This window comes from Myotis daubentonii, chromosome 18 (assembly GCF_963259705.1).
Source record: "Myotis daubentonii chromosome 18, mMyoDau2.1, whole genome shotgun sequence".
Lineage (NCBI taxonomy): Eukaryota > Metazoa > Chordata > Mammalia > Chiroptera > Vespertilionidae > Myotis > Myotis daubentonii.
In genome coordinates this window covers 6,779,823-6,799,528 of record NC_081857.1, presented here as the reverse complement: position 1 = coordinate 6,799,528, position 19,706 = coordinate 6,779,823, and the positions used below count along the sequence as shown (strand labels likewise).

At 39.2% G+C, this 19,706-nt stretch overlaps 1 pseudogene; it reads right to left on the bottom strand.

The window, feature by feature from the left end:
• Positions 1 to 6,137: 6,137 nt before the first annotated feature.
• On the bottom strand, positions 6,138 to 6,957 carry LOC132221075 (olfactory receptor 10J1-like; annotated as a pseudogene).
• Between the last annotated feature and the right edge of the window lie 12,749 nt (positions 6,958 to 19,706).

Sequence of the window (19,706 nt, the reverse complement as noted above, 5' to 3'; positions counted from 1 at the left end):
ACTCAGGCACATCCAGGAAGCTCTGCCTTAGGTACATGTTTCTCCCATTTTGAAGTTCAATGTTTGGAGGAACAGCTTTTGCTGGGGATTCCCCAAGGCCCCCATTATTAGCATCCTCTCCTGTGATCGTTCTGTTCATCGTGTATTTAACACAGAGTGAGCGCCTGCTGTGTTGATTAAGAAATCAAAAAATTGGTTTTTCACTTCTAGGGTGACCTGGGGGTCCATGTGGTTGACGTTAAAAGAGCTGTTGCTTTATACTGGAGCCCCTGGACCTCAGCATTCCCGGACACTGTCTGCAGTCTGGTGTGTTTGCAGGGCATTTCAATTGGATTTTGAGTGTCCTGGACCCTGGCTCAGAATTGGGCAATTCTTTTCCCAGTGTCCTTCCTGTTTGCAACGGGCACATCGATTTGGACCTAGTTTGGGGCATCCTCTAGAGTTGAACACTTTAGGTTGCGGGGCGGGCCTGACCTTGTTTGTCATCTCATGTCTTCCTGGTTTCAGAGCTGTAGCCAGCATTTAGGCATGTAGCTTTATTTCTTGCCTTTTTTTTCCCTCTTTGAAGCCTGGTTTTGGCTCTTGAAGACCATGAAAGAAATTTCTACCGATCGTGAAGTTGGCATCCCATAAGCACCCTCAACCTTTTGAAGTTCCCTATGGATATCTGATGCAATCTGAGTGATAAAGGTCATGGTAATGATGATTACGTTTTCAGGAGCAGTGGACTCTAGGTCAGTGTACTAACGGTAGGCTGCACAAATCCACTCCGAGAATTCCGAAGGGTTTGCCTCAGCTCAGTGGTTGAGCATTTGAACTTTACTGAAAGTTTTGTTTGTTTAGGTACCCCCTTCTTAGGCCAGTTTTGTTAAGTATCATCATTAGCGTTCCATCAGGGGTCAATTGTAGAAATGGCTGTAGAGGCTTCAGCCCTAATCAAATATTGAGGGTTTTTATTGTGTAGATCAAGCATGTCAAACTCAAAGGCTAACACAGGGCAAATAAATAAGGTTTAAGTTTATGTGGGTCACAAAAAATAACAAAAGCTTCAGTTTTCATAGAAACAGGTTTATTTCGATAGAGACATGCTGAATACAAAGGGCTGAAACAAATGAGTCATCGTTAACATAAAATAATAGAACATTTTAATAAAAATTAATATTTTTTCTTGAACATTAACTTACCAGATACTGAATAGCTGCACAAATTAATAAGCGTTATGCAAATAAACCTATTTTTCATGTTCTTCAAAAGTGAAATATTTCCTGTTGCGCACACCAAACAAGTCAATACAAGACTAATGACGTGGCAATCAGCTGCTAAAATATTCGCCGCTAGTATTAGTGGAGAGAAATGAGGCGCCTGTGCATAAGGCCCATAAGGGAAATGAATGCAACACAATTATAGTAATCAGTCAATAGCAAATGTTGTAGTTCGTTATTAGTAACTAGAGTCCTGGTGCACGAATTTGTGCATGGGTGAGGTCCTGAAGGGGGTTGGGAGGGCAGGATATGATCAGCCCTCCGGGCAGGTGGTGGAATGCTCTTGCTGGTCTGGGATCCGGATCCATCCTGCTGATGTTCACGCTGGTTGTCGGGAGCCTCCTGGGGGCCGCTTTTATATCCTTTCTTCCTTGCGTAGCATCTAGGGTGGGGACGTGGCCACGGTGCCCGAGGCTGACTTCCAGGAGGTCGGCAGCACTGTCAGGATCATGCCAGCGGCGCTGGTCTGTCGGTGCCTGGCCTGTTCTTTGGAAATTGGACCTGCAGGACTACTGAGGGAGTGGACCACTGGGACAGGTCGGTCAGCTGAGTGGTGCTCTTATTGTGGGAGTACACTGACTATTAGGGGACAGCTCCTATGTTGAGTGTCTGCCCCCTGGTGATCAGTGCTCATCATAGTGACTGGTCTACCGGTAGTTCCGGTTTTTCTAGTCGTTCTGGTTGTTCGGTCATAATGGTCACTAGGGTTTTATATAAAGAGATTATGTATAACAGGATATTGTAAAAAATAAGTTAAGAAATTTTTATTAAAATGTTCCTTACATACTGGTATATTGGCTGGGCCACAAAAATATTTGTTGTGGGCCACATGCGGCCCACGGGCCGTGAGATTGACATGCTTGGTGTAGATGATTAGCCCCCTGTCTAGCTTTTTCTAAAATGGTTTGTCTTCTTCAGCAGTCAGGAGAGTAGCATGCTGAATGTCTATCCAGGCTGGTCTATGAGAAGTAAAGATAGAAGCAAAGAGACTTCCCATTCTTAAAGAGACTTTCCTCTCTGTATGCAGCACAGTATTTCTCCAGCTAGTGAGGTGTGAGGAGGAGAAAGAAATGTATACCCAAAGCATTCTTGCTGGGTGGCTATTTGCATTCTGCTCTCTTATTGGCATCTGTCTTGAAGAGTATTGCCATGCCTGGATTGGGGAAGTTTCCTGACCAAATTGGGTACCCCTTTTGGTATGGAAAGGGGAAGCCATTCCTGTATTTATAGTTTTGGAATACCCACAGAAGGGAAGGGGGTGTTGCCTGCACTGCAACTTTGTTATTCCCAATAGGGGGCAGGGGGGAGGTGAGGTGGCAAAAACTGATGCTGAAATCAATTGCTTCATATCCAACAGAATAGGCTCAGTTGATTTCCCTGTCTTTTGTACCAAATTTTTACATTTTCTCTGAAGAGGTCTGTTCTGATACATTAACATGGATGCCTGGAGATATGAGATCTCTAGCTGTGTTTATCCTCTGGCGAGTGTTCCTCTGAGTCTAAGGAATACTGTGGTCATGCTAGTCTGCATAAAAAAATTGTACCTTTTCTCTTCATGGTCCCATAGCTAAATGTTTCCCAGTTCTGTAATATATAGCCCTGGGGGCTACATCGAGTTACAGAGGTGGAGTTACCCATATCATTAAGGCCTAGAACAAAAACATTTACTTATTTTAGCTCGAGGAATGTTGGATAAGTTCTAGGATTAGATAGTTGCTAGTGAGTAGAGAGTTGTACATTCTACAAGTTGAACAGCAACAAGTCAGACACAATAGACAAGAGAGCAGGGGCCGGGGGAATGTCAAGGGGGAAAAAAAAAAGAAGACATATGTAATACTCTTTCTAATACTTTAAGCAATAAAACAAAATATAAAAAAAATGAGAGAGAGAGAGAGAGCAGGAAAGTTGTGTGGCCTAAACTTGTGCTACGTCTCATACCCTGAGTATTATTTACTCAGAGGAGACAAACACGAGGCCCACTCAGTTTGGTGGCTAGGAGACAAACAGCTGCCTCGAATTAGGCTGGGACAAGCTTCTGCTGCCAACTCCTTCCAGGTTTGCTGAAATGCTGTCAGATTGGCCCCGTTCCCAGAACATGAGACTCAGACAAATAACAAATAAGCAAACTAATAAACAAGACCTCTTGGTTCCACCAAGTTTCCTCGATTCTGGGAGGGAGGGAGGGAGGGAGGGAGAGAGAGAGAGAGAGAGAGAGAGAGAGAGAGAGAGAGAGAGAGAGAGAGAGAGAGAGAGAGAGAGAGAGAGACTAGCAAAACAAATTTACAAGATTTCTTCCTCTTGGTTCCCGCCAAGTTTCCCCGAGTCTGGAAGAGGGAACCTAGACAAATAATCTTTCTTGCTGGGTTTCCCCATGAGATCAAACAAACTAGCTAAGATTTCTCAGGAACTGTTTCTCTCCCTGTTCCCATTCAGGTTTATTTGGGGCTTTATCACTCACAAAACCTTACAGAAGAAATCCTTGATTTCGAAAACCATAATGAACATACTTTGTTTATTATGCTGCAAACAAATGCACTGTAAGTCAGGGGGCGCCCAGTCATGAGCCACAGTCCAGTCTCTGCCTCTGAGACAACAGGTCAGGTAGCTGGCAGGCAGGGGCCTGGAGGCAAGCCCTGGGCTGGGGTTTCCCAACCCCCCGGGCAAAGGGAGCCTTACACTAGGTGCCAAAATTGTTACCACACTGAAAGGGTCCATTTACCTGTGAGCATCAAAGCCCAACAAGTTGGAAATAGAAGTTTGCAGGAGAGAAAGTAGAGGTTTATTAGTTGAGAAAATGGTGCCAAGCTGGGAGTCACAAGTAAGCTAATGCTCAAAGACCTGGCTCCCTAATGGCTTTCAGGGTTTGGGTTCTGTAGGGGAAAAGTTAATCATAGTGGCTAAAGGAGTTGGGGTTGGGGCTCTATTGATTGATTAGGGCTAGGGTAAGGATGCCAGCCATGTCATTGTTCTGCCTGGTATCATGAGGTCGTGGTCTACAGGTCATTCTGCTTTCATGAGCCTGCGGGTGACACACAACTGAAGTCAAGATGTTGTCTCTTGCTTGACCAAATCTCTGTTTCAGCGGTTAAGACACATGAGGCTTTGTTCTTAAGACAGTTTGATGCTGACCAGAATCTGATGTCCTAAGGGCTCAATGATCAAGGGAGTGGACATGCAAGGGAGAGAGAGGTGGGTGGACGAATGAAAGAAAGGAAGAAAGGTCACATTAAAGAAATAAAATTACATTAAAGAAAGGATATTTTTGTGAGTCAAAACTGCCAAAATTAATGGTCGATTGTGAAGCATTGTGCTTGCCATATTGGTAACATTTAACCCAAATAATAATTGTTCTTTTTTGGAAACCAAGAGGCAAGACACATCCTCTCATAGTTTTTATACTTTTTACTTTTCCCCTCCCAGTGTCATCTCTCTTTCCGCTTTTTGTCACTCATGATGTTGGAGAACCTCTAGGTCCAGCCACACACTTCCGTATTTACACTTACAACCTAGTGATCTCCTCCTCTTTTGGCTTTAAACAATTCCCAAGCTTAGCTCATAGGTAAGACATTTGTCTTAAAAGCTGAAATATTTTTTAACCTTAGTAAGTTTTTCTACAGAGGAAAGCTTCTTTTAGTTTATAAAGAGTGAATATATATATATATATATATATCTAAAACCTAAATACTAAAGTACTTTGCATGGGATTATATGCATAATATAAAATATAGAGTTTGAAGAATTTAGGTTTTCTGCCAAATCAAAATAAATAAATAAATAAGGCATGAGCATTGTGGAGAAGACAACATTACAGATAGTTGGATATAGAAGGCCTAATCTAACACCTCCCAGCTAAATACCACTGTAAGAAAGGCAGAGGAAGCTGATAAAAGCAAAGGGGTATGCCTCTCAGTTTCCAGAAGAGACTCTTATGAAAGGCTTAAATCATGGTGGAGCAGAAAAGGGTACGTGAAGCATCTGGGTGGATAGCTCTCTCCATTACGGAGCCACAGATGCAGTTGAATGTACAAGTGACCTCAAGAAGTAGCTGAAAGAAAGCAAGTGTACTTAGAGCAGTCACAAGGAAGATGAAGTGCAGAGACCACGTTAATTAATAACACAACAAGACCGGAATAATCTCAATGGATGCCAACAAAGATGGCCACAGGGGGTCATGTCCATGAGGGAGACATTTAGCCCTACAAGGACTTCTTCATGTGGCTTATCCTCAGCCAGCAGAAGCAAAGATTCAGACCAAGTCATGTGAGCTGTATTCACATGGCCAGAGCTCCACTAACTCCCCTTATCCCCATGCCTACTCCCTAATTCCCTTTCCTCTGGAATCCACATGTGACAGGAGACTTGCAGTGGGTTGTTTGAAAATGTTCTCTCTAGAAGGTTTTTAGCTCATTCTAAACCCATTTCCTAAAACATATCTATATTTTTGCTTTGCTTATCTTATTAAAACACAAGGCAATTAGATTTTTGCACAATTTCCTTTCTAGTAACCACTTGTTCAAACTTTGAGTTTATGTTAAAAGAAGATTCAGTGAGTTGCAATTTTAATGTGATTTATACTTCAGCAAAGTGGACCGTCACTTTAAATGTAAGCTTTAGATGAACACTAGCTCACACTCTGACCTTGTCACCATCTCCTGGAATAAGGTCTGTGGGTGTTTGTCTTCAGATCTGTATTTTGTTAACAAAACAATTGAGGAAGTGAGAGTGAATTATTAGAGGCTACCCCAGCTTCACTTTTGCCCTGGCCCTGATTATAATATATGAGACTTCACCAATCTCTTGAAAACCGGGCTTTGTAACTTTACCTAAAGCTTTCGTTTGGAAGACATGAATGCCTGTTTGGGTAGGAATTTCATCTTAGGAAAGGGATTTCCTGGCCACCACTCTGTACAGAGCATCCTGAACATATTTGTTTCTCATAATACACACAACAGGATTCAGCAAAGGTGTGACAGAGTAGATCCCTGAGATTATCTGATCTTGACCTTTGGTGTTTCCTGACTTGGGCTTGAAGTAGGCAATGGAGACACAGCCATATGAGGTGTGAGGTGCAGGTATTAATGGTCTTCTTCCAGCTTTCCACTGAGGCAATCTTGAGAATGGCGGAAATAATGAGGACATAAGAGATAAAGAGGAATGTGGCAGGAACTGTGATGGCCAAGAGGCTGATAATTAAGGTCAGGATATCATTGGTGACTGGGGTAGCACAGGCCAAATCCAGCACAGGTCGAACACCACAGAAGAAATGCTCCATCTATGTGTTGCAAAGGGGTAGACTGAAAATAGCCACAGCCAGAACCCTGTGGCACAGACTGAGGGTGTCATTATGGCACAGACTAAGTTCATGATGATGACTAAGGAAATTGGGTTGCAGATGGCCACGTAGCAGTCATGCCCCATTAATGCTAGCAGAAGGCAGTTCGTGATAGCAAAACCAAGGAAGAAAAAGAGCTGACCCACAGCCCTCCAGAGAGATGGATTGGCTCAGGCCTATGAGACTGGCAAGCATGTGGGAGATAATGACCAGGGAGTAGAAAGTCCCTGATGTGGAGAAGACACTTAGAAAGAATTACATGGGGATGTGGAGGTGATGCTCAATACAGGTAATAGTCACCCTAATGGCATTGCCAGCCAGAGTTAAGATATACAAGGCAAGAGAAAGCAAGATGGCGGCATAGGTAAACACCTGAAATTGCTGCCTCGCACAACCACTTCAAAAATACAACTAAAAGACAAAACAGACATCATCCAGAACCACAGGAAGGCTGGCTGAGTGGAAATTCTACAACTAGAAGGAAAGAGAAAAGCACACTGAGACTCAGAGGAGGTGCGGAAGTAAAGTGCAGAGGTACGGAGGCGCACGCGAAAAGGGCTGACAACGGAGGACGCAGGTGTCTTTTGCAATCGGGAGGGAGTCTCAAGCTCCTGACGGCCCTGACTCCAGTTCCGGGCGAGTCTCTGGGGACCCAGACTCATACGGGGAGAAACTGGACTGTCTGGCAGCAGGCGGAACTCGAGGGTGGCTTTCTCTCAGAGGTGCTTGCAGCGATTACCAGGACACTGAGACCTGGGGTCCCTTAGGGCAGGACTGAGGATCAGCCATAGCTGTTTGCTCCGCCCTGTTGATTCCCTGAGACCCCCGCCCCACCCAAGCTGTGTGCAGAGGCTTTTGCATATGAATGGGCTGGCCCTTTGAGATCTAAAATTACCTAACAAACTGCACCTGGGTCAGAAAGACCAAGAACATCCAAAAGAAGGTCCAAGGCCCCACAGCAGCTTCACAGCTGGGCCTCATCTGGGAACCTCCAAAACCCAAACAAGAAAGAGGAATCTGCAGATCTCTCCATAGCTCCTGCTGGGTAGCCTCAAGCAGAGGCTAAATTAGCACCTCCTTAGAGATCCAAGAGCCTATGTACCCAGTGGTCAGATTGGGACCATCCAGATTACAACTCCTCAGATCCATAAGGGACACACTCGGAGGGCAGACTCAGTGAGCACCAAAGCCCCACTGAAGCAAGTCTTGCCCCAGAAGGGTGTCTCCAGAACAGAAGTTCTCCCACTGTAGACACAGCTGATTCTCACTGCCAATTGGCCTGGAGGTCAATTCCTCCCAGTGATACCAACTACAATCAAGGCTTAACTACAACAAAACTGTGCACACAGCCCACAAAGGTGTGCACCAAGAGTGTCCACCCCAGCTAATTGGGGAGGCTGAGCCACTGGGCCCTATAGGACACCTAGCACGCAAAGCCACTCTATCAACACAGGGAAGCATAACAAATGTGGAGACAAAGAAACAGGACACAAATGACAGAAATGGAGGAAAGCAAACAACTGGATATAGAGTTCAAAACCACTGTTATAAGGTTTTTCAAGAATTTTCTAGAAACCGCTGATAAATTTAGTGAGACCCTCGAGGATATGAAAAAGGACCAACTAGAAATTAAGCATACACTGACTGAAATAAAGAATAATATACAGAGATCCAACAGCAGACAAGAGGATCCCAAGAATCAAGTCAAAGATTTGAAATACGAAGAAGTAAAAAATACCCAACCGGAAAAGCAAAAAGAAAAAAGAATCCAAAAATATGAAGGTAGTGTAAGGAGCCTCTGAGACAACTGCAAGCATCCCAACATCCGAATTATGGGGGTGCCAGAAGAAGAGAGAGAGCAAGATATTGAAAACCTATTTGGAGAAATAATGACAGAAAACTTCCCCTATCTGGTGAAAGAAATAGACTTCCAAGTCCAGGAAGCGCAGAGAACCCCAAACAAAAGGAATCCAAAGAGGACCTCACCAAGACACATCATAATTAAATTGCCAAGGGCAAAAGACAAAGAGAAAATCTTAAAAGCAGCAAGAGAAAAACAGTCAGTTACCTACAAGGGAGTACCCATACGACTGTCAGCTGATTTCTCAACAGAAACCATGCAGGCCAGAAGGGAGTGGCAAGAAATATTCAAAGTGATGAATAGCAAGAACCTACAACCAAGATTACTTTATCCAGCAAAGCTATCATTCAGAATTGAAGGTCAGATAAAGAGCTTCACTGATAAGAAAAAGCTAAAGGAGTTCATCACCACCAAACCAGTATTATATGAAATGCTGAAAGGTATTCTTTAAGAAGAGGAAGAAGAAAAAGGTAAAGATAAAAAATTATGAACAACAAATACATATCTATCAACAAGTGAATCTAAAAATCAAGTGAATAAAAAATATGATGAACAGAGTAAACTGGTGAATATAATAGAATCAGGGGCATAGAAAGGGAGTGGACTGACAATTCTCTGGGGGGAATAGGGGCGTGGGGGGTGTGGGAAGAGACCGGAAAAAAATCGTACACCTATGGATGAGGACAGTGTGGGGGGTAAGGGCAGAGGGTGGGGTGGGAACTGGGTGGAGGGGATCTATGGGGGGGGAAGAGGAACAACTGTAATATGAACAATAAAGATTTATTTTAAAAAATAATAAATAAATAAAAGATATACAAGGCAAGAAACACCACAAAGAATGTTGAGTTGATGTTCTTGGAAGTTGGAGAGACCTTGAAAATCAAACTCTTACTTCTGTCTGGTTGACTTTCTTCATTGAGGATCTCAGGGCTGAAAGATAAAGAGGTCAATACCTTCTCTTGCACCCGAGACTTCCCTGATCTATGGTGAACACTCTCCAGAACAAGGATCCAGTATCACAAAGACCCAGTTCAAAACTTCATGAATCAAGTGATTTGGAAGACTAGTCCTAGAACTTGAAGTAAAGGTACAGAAAGTTTGAGCAATATGATGTAAAAGTTTGAGGTAAACCATTCTTTTCAAGTATACCTGAGTCATTAAAAGAAAAATGGCCATCTCCATATGGTTTATGAAGTTGGTCTCAAAAATTTCTTAGAACTGTATTTTCTTAAAATATAGACCACATTCTGAGGTCACAGTGTGACTAAGTTAGAAATTGTCACCAAAAATGATAACTTGAAAAATTGCAAGTGTTTGATAATCTAACTGATAGTTCAAAGAGGAACTTATAATGGATATTATGAAATATTTAGAACTAAACAGTAATAAAAGATTCACAGTATTAAAAAGTACACAATGTATTTAGAACATTATTAGAAGGAAGTTTATAATTTAAAGTGCTTGTTTGTTATTTTATAAAGAGGCTAAAAAGTTGTAAGTTGAGCACTCATCCTAAGAAGTTATCAAAACAAGATAGAAAAGAAAGTAGAAGGGAAAAAGCAATAATAAATAGTGATGAAACATATGCTAATGACATGTAAAAGAGAGGCAAAGATAGAGAAGATTCACAAATGTAAAAGTTTATAAACTTTAGGTAAACTGTTAGTAATACTGACCAAGAAAAGCAAGTGAAAACATAAATAATCTTTATTATAAATTAATAAAGGGACATAATTTCAGACACAAAATATTATGAACAACTTTATCTGAATACACTTTAAAAATCTCAATACAGTTTAAAACTTCTGTGAAACAAATACATTTCTATTAAAAATCACTTACCCACCCTGGCTGGTGTCTCAATGGTTAGAGCATCAGCCCACTCATCAAAGGATTTGCTTCCCGGTCAAGGGCATGTACCTGGGTTTCTGACTCATGTTACAGATTAAAGGGAATACTTACATTTCTAGAAATAAACATGGCACAAATTCTAAATCATACTGCTGAGTAATAGAAAACACACAAAACTTGCCGAAACCGGTTTGGCTCAGTGGATAGAGCGTCGGCCTGCGGACTGAAGGGTCCCAGGTTCGATTCCGATCAAGGGCATGTACCTGGGTTGCGGGCACATCCCCAGTAGGAGATGTGCAGGAGGCAGCTGATCGATGTTTCTCATCGATGTTTCTAACTCTCTATCTCTCTCCCTTCCTCTCTGTAAAAAATCAATAAAATATATTAAAAAAAAAGAAAACACACAAACAGATACACACACATACACACACATACACACACACACGTATGTATGTGTCCCATTTATATAACGTTCAAAAGAAGGCACTAATAAATAATTTATTGTTTAGGGGTAATCTGTTTTTTAAAAAACATGCAAATGCTTTAACTTAAAATTGATGATAGTGATATTTGTCATATATTTGAAATATTTGAAAGGAGGATATATGAGGTTTCTAGATTTATGGTGCTGTACTATTTCTTAGCCTGGGCATGAGCTATTTTTTTTTCTTAAAATGTACATTTTTATATACTCTTTTTAATGTATGACATTTTGCAATAAAAATTTTAATATTACACCTCAAAAAAAGTGTTCATGATAGTGTTGATTGGAAGAAACATTACAAAACATTCTAGTGTTTTCAGGCCACACAGTCTCTGTTGCAACTAATCAACTCTGCTGATATAGTGCAACAGCAGCCATAAACAGTATGTAAACATATATCCCATAAACAAATGGGTAATCAATAAATAGTTGTTTATAAAAACAGGTAGTTGGCCTATGGATGTAGTTTGCCTATCCCGGCTTTATAATTAATTCATTTAATGCTCTAAAATACTTCATCATGAGCATTGACTTCAATTTAAATATTCGTTCTGCTTTTGAAGAACATTTGGTTTATTTCAGTTTCATTTTTCTACTATAAACAAAGCTGTTTTAAACCTCTTGCATGTGTCTCTTTCATTTTTCTGGGTTACATATCTAATGAAAAAATTGCTGGTTCATAAAGCATGCTCACTTTAGCAGGTAATGTCAACGTGTTTTCCAAAATGATTGTATCAACATATTCTCTCTCCAGTAAGAAACTGGAGTTTCCATTGTACTATATCTAAGATACCCTGAATTTTTTGCAATTTGGTGGGTATGGTCTTAACTTGTAGTCTATGGTCTTATTTTATCCCAGGCTACTGACAATGTTAAAAATCTGTTCATAATCTGTGTCCTGTCATCCGAAGTTCTTATTCATTTTATTTTCAGGCAAATGGAGCATATGAAACACTCAAACAAAGGAAAGAGAAAATCTGGCATACAGGTAGATGGGAAAGGATCAAGTCGATAAAGTTCATTAAGTTGCAGAAATTGAGAGACTGCCAGAGGAAAAAGGACATAAATGAACAGCACAGAAAGACATGATGAATGAAATAAATATTGCCAAGCCATTATCAGTAAGAAGGGACATAGATAATTAATATGGTTTTGTAATCCTTAACCTGACTTTTTGGTGAATAGCTCTTTTTTCTAAAAAGATGGTAGAAATTCTATATATTTTTTTCATTTCATGGTTTCATTCTTTAAAGTCTTAATACATCTACCACTCAAAAATATGTTTTAGGAGTGTGATGAAACTTAATTCCAGAAAAGGACAAAGGAGTTGCCTAGTATCACACATTTAGTTCATGGCAGAGCTAACTCAGGAACCCAGCCTCTTCACTTTGGCCTTGCTCTTGAAATAACTCAATAGGGGTTGGAAATATTCTTTCTATCTCAACTGAGATACCGATGCATGTAGCCCTGGTACACAGAAGTTGATATGCCTTCGTTAGGAAGATATTTTAAAAATGCTAAGTGCATGATTTTGCATAATTATGAGTAAATTTCCACTGTCTCCTGAATTTTCCAAAGCGTCTATGATAAATGTGTGTTAATTATCCGAATTGCCGGTGCATCAAAACTTAAAAAAAAAGGAGAAGAAGAACAGAGATAGGACTCTCTCTAAGAGGCTTAGAAGGCAGAATCTGAAAACCTCAAGCTAGCAGTTTGGCATATCCAAAGTGCCAGAAGGAAGCTCAGGGTGTGGTGACCAACACAAGGATCAGATCATCGACTATTCTGGTCTGAGAGGCTCTTCCTTCAGAGCTGAGACCTCTTGAAACCCCCATTCCAGGAACTCTGTCTGTTTATTTCTGAAAGAGCACAGGACCCATTTGATCCAGAACTCTAGGGACTTCTCCTTGAGAATTACTCCAGGGTACAACAAGCATCAGAGAAATCACTTGAGGCTATATCCCAGGGTCCTGATTAGGAACTTGGGCATTTAGTAGAACAAAACTTTGCCTTTGGTTACTCACTCCCAAGAGCAGCTTGCATGGTAGAAACTAAAATGGTGATTGCTCTCACAGGGTTTATCAAGGAAGGAGCACATAGAGCTATAGCAAATCCATTGGGTATCTTTGTGCAAATTAGGAAAAGGAACCTCCTTTAGGTAGATGTGCATACCATTTGGTGAGTAAACAACATATTTTTTTGCAGTTAGTAAAAGGGCATCTCTTCATATGGATAAATAGAGCTCCATACCACACTGTATGACCTGTCAGTGGTCTGTGGGCTGGATTTCATCCATTACTCTTCTTCTTGATTAGGCGTCCTTGTGCATTGCACAGCCAGCACACCATATAGTTTTCAAACAAATGACTTCATAAATAAATACATTATTACAAACAAAAACAAATACTACAAGGATAAAACTCTTATGAGTGCAAATAATAAAAGGGGGCCCGTTTTGCTAGTCCGATAAATCTAAATGTTGTTTCTGAGGAATGATGCTTGGATCTTTAAGATAAATATGAGTCAACTAGGAGAATTTCAGGAAGAGAATTTAAGGCAGGGAGAAAAACACATGAGTGAAGGACTTCATACATTAATGATAATAACTTAAGCAAGAACTGAAAGAAAGCCAGACGGCACCTTGAGAATTCAAGGAAGAGATGACATTAGAAGGTAATAGAGGATGAGACTGTGCACAATCCTATGTGCTTTTCAAAATGTTGTATTGAAATGCGGAAAGTGAATTGGAGAAGAGCGAGTTTGGAAGCAGAAAGGTCAATTGAAAGGTGGCTGCAGCACTCCAGTGGAAACCCCGTAGGAGCTGGAACGAGGGTGGTGGACATGGAGATGATTGGGCTTGCTGGTACCTGTCAGACCAATTCACAGTAGGCATCCAGGACACATGGTCAAGTGACCTGCTTTTACCATGACTCAGAAGTAATTTAGATGCCATTTCTCAAAGTGTTGGTTTTGTTCTTTTACTGAAATCTGAGGATTCTGCACTGTGATCCTCCATGGGGTCATGACAGAGTTCTGACTTGATTCACCATAATGGAGAATCATCGCTGCCTCTAACAGTTCTCTGACTAGAGCCCTTAAACAAAGGGGTAGTCGTGTGTCTGTGAGGACAGACCCGTTGACATTGCCACATATACATATTGTAATTCTCAATCTCTATTAAAAATGGACTCTCATTGAGTACATTGTATCTATGTTATTTACTATGGAGAGGATGAGTGTCAGATCAGGGTAGTGTCCATCAAATAAGTGAAGGTTCCTTTAAGAGAGCCTACAAAGAACATTTATAATATGTCTTTGTGGCAAAGCCACAGACTAAACCCTCAGTGGGATATGGCCGTTTAAGGAGTTCTGGGATGTGAACTGGCTCTAGACTAGGCATTAGGTGAGGGACCATGATTCTCCATGGGGTGTGACTCAAGTCAAGACCTAGAGATTTTAAAAAATGTATCATTACTGTTATACAGATTCAGTTGCCTTTCTATTTCAGTCTTACCAAGGCCATGTTCAACTGGGTGCACTGAAGAGCTCCGAGAGCAAGCAATTCTGATTACTGCTGTTACCCATGTCACTCCCTACTTAATCAATTCAATGGCCTCATCTCAGCCTTTCTACAGCTCTCTTATCTTCAGGATCTCCCAGTTAAATTTATGGCTTATTTGCTGCGTGGCCAGAACCAAGACAACATCAGAGAGGCAGAACTGTAGGTTTCCTCTATCCCTTCCCAATTCAATCAGCGGCTGCAGAGAGCAGACCCTCTTAACTGTTGAGTCCATACTTTAATTAACCAACTGAGCAGACTGTCAGAGCTACTCTCATATCTTTGAACAGATACATTAAAGCCTGGAATCTCTGGTTAAGTGCACACATCTGGTTAAGTGTTGCCTCTATCTGAACAATATATTTCTTCCTCCTCTAACAAATTTAGGATATATTCCTACACACATTTTCAAGGTCCTTCTGAAAAAAAAAGGTAGAGAAATAAAGGATATATTCAGGGTACCAGAAATTGACTGAAAGGAGATAACCAATTAAGAAAAATGTATGTTCAGAAAATTGCTAGAGCATAAGTAACAAGCAAGAGTCTGTAGCCTTTTAGTCTTGGGGTGCCGCCATCATAGCTCCCACACCCTCTCCCACCCACAGTGCAGTGGGTAGAAACAGTCAGCTCAGGGTTGGCGGTGTTAACCAGCAGCTGTTGTGCCAGAGAGGTCAGTCTATATTTGCAGTGGTGCTTGGGCAAAAACCTACAGCTCTGCTGGCTCAATGTGGCAGAGCCCATTGGAAAGGGAGAGAGAAAACCCACAGTTCTGCCTCTATGATGTTGTCCTGGTTCTGGCCAAGCAGCAAATAAGCCATGAATTTAACTGGAAGGTCCTGGAGATAAGAGAGCTATAGGAAGGCTGAGATAAGCTCCCCGCACATTTCTGGCTGCAGAGAGACTACGCGAATGCACAAGGGAGACCTGAGAACACTTGGCTAAGGGAGAGCTGAGTGAGAACTGGCTGGCACTTTGAATGCATCCCACAATCTGACACAGGTTGATCAGCACAAGGTCAAACCTTATGGGCTCTACATGTTTACATACCGTCTCTGCTAAAGCCTTGGCTAACCACTAAGCTGTGGAGTCAGAGGGAAACTCCTGGGAAGCCAGGCTAAGCAATAAAAACAATGGGAACTGAGCAGACATCAGCATCCATACACAGCAGGTTCCGCATTAAGTTGAAAAAAGCAATTTAAAAAGTACAAGAACAATGATGACATTTGAAAAATATAAATTTTCCGGAGTTGCTACAATATACTCAGTTATTGACCCAATATTAAAAGTCAGGTAAAGAAACAAAAGTGTGACCCAAACTCAGGGAAAAAAGCAGTTCATAGAAGTTGGTTCTGAACAGGCTGAATATTGGCTTTAATAAACAGTCACAAAAGCAGATTTTATAAATATACTGAAAGAATTACAGGACACTATGTTCAAAAAGGAAAATCTGATGGCACTGGCCCTGCAAATAGAGAATCTCAAAAGAGAAATAGAAACTATAAAAAAGAAGCAAATTCTAGAGTTGAAAATTATGGTAGCTGAAATGGTGATATCAACAGAAGATTTGAGATAGAAGAAAGAATCAGTGAACTTGAAAATCAGTCAATAGAAATTGTCTGAAGAACAGACACACAAAAAAATAATGAAGACACTCAGAGACCTGTAGGACAAAGTAAGTTTTTCAACTTAAGTATATTGGGATTCCCAGGAAAAGAGAAATAAAGGGGCAGAAAAAATGAATAAATAATAGCTGAAAACTTTTCAACTTCAATGAAAAACATTAACTTAGTAGATCCAACAAGCTCAATGCATCTTGAGTAGGATAAATGAAAAGAGAGCCCTGTGTAGACCCATCAGAATCAAACTGCTGAAAGCCAAATACAAAGATAAAATCTTGGAAACAAATAGAGAAATTTGACTTATCATGTACAGAGGAAAAACAAAATGATTAACAGCTGACTTCTTAGCAGAAGGAAATTGAAGCTAGAATACAGTGAAAAAATTTAAATTGGCAAAATAAAAATAAAATGTTTTAACAAAAAGTTCTATAGTCAGCAACAAGATCCTTCAAGAAGTGAAGGCAAATAAAGGTGTATTCAGATAAACAGAGATTGAAAGAATTTGTTATGAGCTGAGCTTCCATACTAGAAATACAAGATGAAGTTTTTCAGGCTAAAAGGAAATTATGATCAACAGTAACTCAGATCCACAGGAAAGAATGAAGAAAATAAAATATGCTACCTATGAAACATATGAGGATAATAGGAGTGTATTTTCTTTCCTTAATTTTTTAACAAAGCATAACATTGTTTAAAGCAGTTATGTAATTAAAACACTGTATTTTTTATTCATAACAAATGATGATGTAATATATATGATAACACCAGGAGAGAGAGAAGGAAATGGTGTCGTATTGGGGTAAAGTTGTTATATTCATTGAAGTAAAATCAGTATAAACCTGAACTAGATTGTGATAATTTAAATATACATGAAACAACTGCTAAAATTTTTGTCTATAAAATCAAGAGAAAGATGAATATGGTACAATAAAAGTATCTTTTAACAGAAAAGAAAGCAGTAAAAAAGGAAACAATGGAATGAGACATGAAACAGAAAACAAAGAGCAAAATGGAAAACATTAATCCAATCACATCATCATTTATAGTAAAGTGAATGCATTAGATCTTCTGATCAAAAGGGGAAAATTGTCAGATTGGATTTTAAAAAGCAAGATCAAACTATATGATGTCTACAGGGTATATACTTTAAAATCAAAGACAATTGGGAGTTGTCTTCTATTTTTGATACTTTGAAAGTAAAGGTTTATAAATATGTATACCATGCAAACAATAGCCATAAGAGATCTGAAGTGGCTATATTAATATTATACAAAATAAACTTTCAGACAAGGGATATTACTAGAAACAGGGAAAATATTTAATTATGATAAAAGAGCCCATATATTAGGAAGATATAAAATTATAAATGTATATGAACCTTACAATGGAGCCCCAAGGTCCATGAAGTAAAAATGACAGAATTGAAAGGAGAAATTGACAATTCATCTTATAGCTGGAGTTCAAGAAATATGTTTCAGTAATATATAAAACAACTAGACAGAGAATCTGTAAGGAGACAGAATGCTTGAAATATAGTATCAACCAACTTGACCTGACATTTATGGAAAATACACATAAAAAGCAGAATACACATTCTTTTCAAGTATATATGAAACATTCTTCAGGCTAGATTATATGTTAGGTCACAAAATAGCCTCAATAAATTCTTTAAAATTGAAATCTTATTAACATACTAGTAAAGCCATACATTTCTTTTGGTTAGTGGTTGCATGATATACTAGTATTTTCCACTCTTTTCCATCTTGCTGATAAGTAAGGTGTGTCCCTATAAACAGATTTTGTTTTCTTATCCAGTCTGACAATCTTTATCTACTAATTGGATTCTTATTTTACATATAATAAAATGGACATTTTAAATTTAATGAAATTACTGATATACTTGGGTTTAAATATACCATGTTGGGATTTGTTTTCTATTTTTTTTCTTTTATGTGTGTGTACATTTTCTTTCATCTTTTTGTCTTATTTTAAAGCAATCAATTATTTTTATTTTGTCCTCTCCATTTGTTACTCATATATCATTTTAATGGTTATTTTACAGTTACATTTTAAGAGAAAGATGAAATGGTACAATAAAAGTATCTCACATTATATTTGTCTTACTCTAATGTTATTATTGTTGTTTATTTTAATTCTATAAATTTTTTAAAATCACAAGACACTCACTAATTATTGAATAATATCAATTAAGTATAATATTAATTTACATTTGCTTGTGTATTTCTTTTTTCTTTTATATTCATTTTAATTATTTAAAATTTTTGTTTTCATCTAAGATGAATTTTCCTTTTACCTGGACAACTCCATTACATATTTCTTTACTGCAGGTCTGCTGGTAGTGAATTCTTTCATTTTTTTCTGTGTCTGAAACTGTTTTTGTTTTGCCTTTCTTAATAAAAGATATTTTCCCTGAGTATAGAATTCTAGTTTGGCAATTATTTTCTTTCAGCACTTTGAAGATGTCATTTCATTGATTTCTGTTTCCCATTATTGCCACTAAGAAGTCGGTTTAAAATGTTATTATTATTTCTTGAAAATAATGCATCTCTTTTTTCTCTACTTTTAAGACACTTTTAAATTTTTATTTTTTAGCCATTTTACGTGATATGCTTACATGCATTTGTGTGGAATGTATGTCTATATACCCTGCTTTGTAATTCAGAGTGATTTTGGAATCTGTGTCTTGGTTTTCCTCAGGTTTAGAAAACTGGCAATTGTTTATTCATATACTGATTCTGATGCTTTCTATTTATTCTATCCACCCGGAACTCCAAATGCACATATGCTAGACCTTTTCACTGGGGTCTGTCTGCTCTTTTACATATTCTGCAATGTTTTTCTCTTTGTATTTCAGTTTGGATATTTCTACTGAGATGCTTTTAACTCACTGATTTTTTTATTGTTGACACTATTACAGATATTCCCCATTTTCTCCTCCTTTGCCCTCCTCCATTCAGCCCTCCCCAAACCTGGCCTTTACCTCTAGTTGTTTCTAATGTGCTGTTAAAACATTTTAAGTGCTTAATTTCAGTCATTGTGATTTTGACTTCTGATGTCTTTACTGTATTTTAAAAATACATTTTTTTCCCAATTCTCAGTTGTGGCTCTATAATTTGTCATCTATTTTCTTCAATACAGTAGAAATTATAATCACCTATTGCTTCATAACCAATCACCAAAATTTAAAAATATATAGCATATTTCAGTCCTTTTCTTATATAAAGTAGATCACCACAATTGAAAAGCTTAAAACAATACACATTTACTATATTATAATTTCCATGGGTCAGGTAGCCTGGGCATGGCTTACGTGGGTCCTCAGCTCAGAGCCTCACAGAAGAGGAGCTTGAAGTCCTCTTCCAAACTCAGGTGGTTGTTGGCAGATTTAGTTCCTTGTGGTTATAGGACTGAGATTGTATTTTCTAACTGGCTGTCAACAGAGATTGCTTTCAGTTCCTAGAACTAGACTACATTCCTTGCCACGCAGCCCTCTTACAAGCCCTCTCAAAACATGCCAGCTTACTTCTTTAAAGCCAGCGGGGTGGGGGGTGGGAGGGATCTCTTGGTCCTGTCTGCTAAGATGGATTGTTTTTTGTATAATATAATGTGAGCATGGGAGAGACATCCCATTATCTTTGCTGAATTCTATTGAGTAGAGGCAAGTCACAGTTCTGCCCACACTCAAGAGGAGAGGATTCTACATGGATGTGACTTGCT